This window comes from Delphinus delphis, chromosome 2 (assembly GCF_949987515.2).
Source record: "Delphinus delphis chromosome 2, mDelDel1.2, whole genome shotgun sequence".
NCBI lineage: Eukaryota > Metazoa > Chordata > Mammalia > Artiodactyla > Delphinidae > Delphinus > Delphinus delphis.
Window position 1 is genome coordinate 17,916,443 of NC_082684.1, and position 5,392 is coordinate 17,921,834.

At 43.6% G+C, this 5,392-nt stretch overlaps 1 pseudogene; it reads left to right on the forward strand.

Annotated features, from left to right (window-relative positions):
- The first annotated feature begins 1,117 nt into the window (after nucleotides 1-1,117).
- Nucleotides 1,118-5,032, forward strand: LOC132417666 (fascin pseudogene; annotated as a pseudogene).
- The last annotated feature ends 360 nt before the right edge of the window (nucleotides 5,033-5,392 follow it).

Below are 5,392 nucleotides of genomic sequence, written 5' to 3' on the forward strand. Positions count from 1 at the left end.
CATTTTCAACAAAGAAAGGTCATCCTAGCAAAAGATCCTTTACTTTAGTAACAATTTAAAATTTTTTTTCAAACACAAATGCTAAAACCCATGGCCTTCATTCAAATAAGCTTTCATTTAAACAGATTTTCTTCTTTTCTCAGACTTGAATTTAGCTTGTGACTTGACAGTTGAACAGCTGTTGACTTAAATTTCCATAAGACTGTATGTTTTGAAAAAGAAGATTAAAATACCTCACTTTTCTATTCAGGTCCAACAAAAACAAGGGCAGTTAAACCTAAACTATTTGGCTAAGAGAAAGGAGATAGAATTCTTTTCTTTTTCATTGTATCCTTTCATATCACTCCCCCATATCCCCTCAACCAGGATACACACACACACACACAAAGATACCTCCTGTTCTTAAAAGGAGCCCAAACTTGATTTTTCATGGAGGTTTGTAGAAACACATGTAATGAAAATAGTACTGTTTATTTGACATCAAAGACCTTCTATTTCTGTCTATCTTTGTCAGCAGCTTTTAAAGCAATCTTGATAGCTGGCTTTATTGGATAAAATAGTAAAACCTCCACAAAAGAAAGAAAAAAAAAATAGAAATACTCAGGCACTTTAATTAAAACTTTGGAATAGAGATCCAGGATATTTTAAGGTTAAATTCAGACACTCTAGCAGAACTTGTATGTACACATTCTTATTTGAACCACTCATTCGGTGCTCTTTCCTTTGTTTAAGCCTGGTGTTAATTCAAGTGGAAGAGTCGGAAGACTTTGCCTTCAGTATTTTTAAATAAAATAACCCTCTTGAAATGTATGTAACATTATAAAATCAGTGAATGCTACTTTTTTGGTAATCTGTTGAAAGGGAAATAATAAAAGTGGGTAAGACCCTTTTCTCTGATTTCACTGTATATGTAACCACGGTCCCCCCCATTCTGTTTTCATGTAGATGCAAAACAAAAAACAAGTGTACAGTTATCTTGGATCTTAAACTAGAGAAGAATTCATGTAGTTATTTAAGGATAATGAGCTACATCAACAGTATCAGTCTGGCCAACTATGTAGCAGGCTTAATCAAGCAAAGCTGAGTCAGGTGCAATATTGAGTTCGGTAGGGCACACATGAAGGTTCAGGTAAGTTAACTGAACCATAGGGAGCTGCCATTTAAAAACTAGATCTTCAGGGCTTCCCTGGTGGCGCAGTTGTTGCGAGTCCGCCTGCCGATGCAGGGGACACAGGTTCTGTGCCCTGGTCCGGGAAGAACCCACATGCTGCGGAGCGGCTGGGCCCGTGAGCCATGGCCGCTGAGCTTGCGCGTCTAGAGCCTGTGCTCTGCAACGGGAGAGGCCACAGCAGTGAGAGGCCCGCGTACCGCAAAAATAAATAAATAAATAAAATAAAATAATAGAACTTCAAAGTTCTACACATATTTTATTAGATTTCACATTGTAAAAACATCCCATATGTAAAATAGTGTTACATGTTCTCCAGAAAAAAAGCATTTAATGAATGTGAATTTTTATTAAACCATTTGGAATACAATTCTGATCATCAATATGACTGAAATTCTATGAGAATCCATCCACTCACTCAGCCAGTGTTTATTGAGCACTTGCTGGCTTCATTCAGCAAATATTCTTTGAGCACCTTCTCTGTGACAAAGATATTTGTAGATATTGTGGACACAAGAATGAAATGTCATGTCTCAGGTCTCAACAATATAGAGATGAATGACAGATTGCTTCTTCCTTTAAAGAGGTGTTGACAACTCCGAGAGAAGCAGGCATAACTAATTCTATGTCACAATAACATATAAAATAGGAATTAATAAAAGGGTTGTTAGTGCTAAGATAGAAATCAATTAATTGAGTAGGGGAAGGATCAGGGAAGATTTCCCAGCAGATTGATAATGGTCCACTAAGGACGAGGAGACATTCCCTAGGTATTGCAAAAGAAGGAGGAGTTCTCAAATCTATGAACGCTAAGGAAGATTTTATTTAGTTTCGACATATTTTTATTTGATCTGTTTTTTCACTTATTGTATACATACATTTCTATATAAGCTTATTGCCCTAAACCTCATCATTTCAATAGCCATATTGCATTTTAATGCATGAATAAAGCACAGATTAATAAACTGTTCACTTACTATTAGGTATCTGGTTGTTTCTAGTGTTTCATTAAATTGCCAGATATTTCAGAAAAAAATAAATTTTGAGAAATGGAAGTACATTCACAGGATTGACCCTATAGTTTTACAGATGTTAAGAGTTTCAAGATTTATCTCTGAGGAAACTGCAACAATTTATTTTAAATACTACCAGTTATATTTAAGTACACTTGATTTCCCAGAGTTTAAACAATTTTTTCTAGATCAACCATTAAATTTCAGCTTTACCAGGGCAAAGATTATTTCACTCATTAATATAGACCTAGGACTTAGCATAGTGCCTGATATAAACACTCAGTAGTGAGCTGCTAAATGGATGAATAAATGAATGAATGAGTGGACACCACCATCTTAACTTACCTCTGTTGATTTAATAGGTGTGTTTCAGCATCATAGAGTTTGCTTATATTCACATGTTAATTTATTATTTTATCATCATATACTATCCACCAAGTATTACATTAATGTTATAGGTTTATGCTGCACACAGTCTGGTTCTTAACCAGTAGACATACTACCTATTCTTCCCAGCTAAAGCATGCCAGTCTGTTATTTGCACAACTCCAGGGATTGGTAATGACTATCTAAGCCTACTTTCTTCTTTGCCAGATATCCGCTTTTTCGTCCAGCAGTGGCCATATCACCCATTTCTTACTATTGAGACTAAGATAAAGTTTTCTGAAAAAAGCTTCTTGGAATTATTTTTCTTCTTTTGTTGGAAAAAAAAGAAAGAAAACCACCTGAGGAAAAACCCATTTTTATCAGCATCTCCCATGATAATTTACTTTGAATACAGCCATGATGTCTGGAGGTGTTGCAGCCATCTGGAAACCACATTTCAATATGCCTACAGTCAAAAAAAGTAACCAGCTTCAGACAACAGAGTAGAAGAATGTCCTTGGTAAAATTATTGAGTTGTATCAACTCTAGATTGCCCATCTCCGGACTTCCTTTTATTTAAGATAATTAAACACCGCTATTGCTTAAGTCACTCTGGGTGGGGTTTTCTATTATTTGTATCTGAAAATATTCCTGGCACAATTTTACTATGGAACTTTATGAAGGATATACTTAATAACGTTCTCATTTTTCTCATCACTGATCAAACTTCTTTTGATTTGGAATAAATATTACATTGTGTTTTTCTTTAATTTGACAAGTTGATTCTAGGTATATCCCTTGCAGTTTATTTCAGCTTGTGGAATGAAGGAAGAGATTAATTAATTAATATTTAAACTCAGATTTAAAGCCCATGAAAACATACTGACTCATATTTCTATACTCCTTTTTGATCATTGTTGGAATTTATGTAGTCAATTTTTAGCTTTCTTTCCGCTGGACATTTTTATTCTTTTTAATATTATGTCAAAAAATTGTGGTGATTGTAGAGCGCTGCTGAGCGTGCGCGCACGGCCGAGGTAGCTGACGAAGGAGCAGGGGGCCGCCGCAGGAACCTGCCACCGACCTCCCTGGCTTCACGGGCCTTGGGTTCACGGCCACTTTGACTGCCAACTGCACGGCCGAGGCCCCGCAGATTGAGTTCGGTCTCATTAACTGCAGCAACAAGCACCTGACGGCCGAGACGTTCGGGTCCAAGGTGAACCAGTGGGCCAGCAGCCTGAAGAAGATGCAGATGCAGATGCTGGTGCAGCCGCCCGATGAGTTGGGCAGCGGGCAGCTACCTGGCGGCCTAGAAGGATGGCAACGTAACCTGCGAACACGAGGTGCCCAGCACTTTTCCATCGTGGCGCATGACGATGACAGCTGCAGGTCTCTTTAGTCCGAAGGACACCGGCTCTACTTTGGCGGCACTGAGGACCACCTGTCGCGCTTCGCTCGGACCGCTTCGCCGGCTGAGAAGTGGAGCGTGCACATCGCCACGTACCCACAGGTCAACATCTGCAGTGTGGCCCGCAAGAGCTACGCGCACCTGAGCGCGGCCGGCGGACAAGATCGCAGTGGACCACGACGTGCCCTGGGGCGTCAACTAGCTCATCACGCTGGCCTTCCGGGACCAGCGCTACAACTGGGACCCCGAGCCCGCCACCAGCTACACGCTCGAGTTCTGCTCTGGCAAGGTGGCTTTCTGCCACTGCAAGGCACCATCGGGGCAAGGGCACCAAAGTGGGGAAGGACGAGCTCTTCACCCTGGAGCAGAGCTGCGCCCAGGTCATGCTACAGGGGGCCGACTAGAGGAACATGTCCACGAGCCAGGCTATGGACCTGCCGGCCAATCAGGACAAAGAGACCAACCAACAGATTTTCCAGCTGGAGATCGACCGCTATACCAAAAAGCGCGCCATCCGCACCCACTCGGGCAAGTACTGGTTGCTGACAGCCACCGGGGGTGTGCAGTCCACCTCCTCCACCAAGGACACCGGCTGCTACTTTGACATCGAGTGGCATGATCAGAGGATTATACTGCGTGCCTCCAATGGCAAGTTTGTGACAGCCAAGAAGAATGGCCACCTGGCTTCCTTGGTGGAGACAGCAGGGGACTCGGAGCTCTTCTTCATGAAACTGATCAACAGCCTCATGATCGTGTTCCGCGGGGACCACGGCTTCATTGGCTGCCGCAAGGTCACGGGTATCCTGGATGCCAACTGCTCCAGCTAAGACGTCTTCCCGCTGGAGTTTGGAGACGGCGCCTACAACATCAAAGACTCCACGGGCAAGTACTTGATGGTGGGCAACGCCTCCTGGGTCACCAGGAGCAGCAACACCCCTGTGGACTTCCTCTTCGAGTTCTGCGACAACAAGTTGGTCATCAAGGTGGGCAGGCACTACCTGAAGGAGAGCCACGCGGGGGCCCTGAGGGCCTGCGCTGACACCTTCGACCACATCACACACACTGTGGGAGTACTAGGCCCCGCCTCCTGCCTCCCCTTCTCCTCCCTGCCCAGACCCCTCCTGTTCACTGTTCTCCAGGCGGGCTCCACTGCGGCCAGAGCCCCTTACCTTTCAAACTGGAAACCCAGAGAAAACAGTGCCCTCACCTGTTGTCCCATGTGGCCTCCCCCCGGGCCGGTCAGTGGCTCTGACCTGGTCCTTGGAGGGATTTCAGTTCCCTCTGCCCTCTCTTCTCTGCCCTGAGAGAGGCTAGAACTTCTTTCTTCTGACCTCAGACGACTCTGAGACTTATTTCCCCGAAAAGGCCAAGGAGAAGTGGAGGGCTGGGCGGCCTTCCTGAGCCCCTGGGAGTGGCAGGTGTGTAACTGGAATCCCC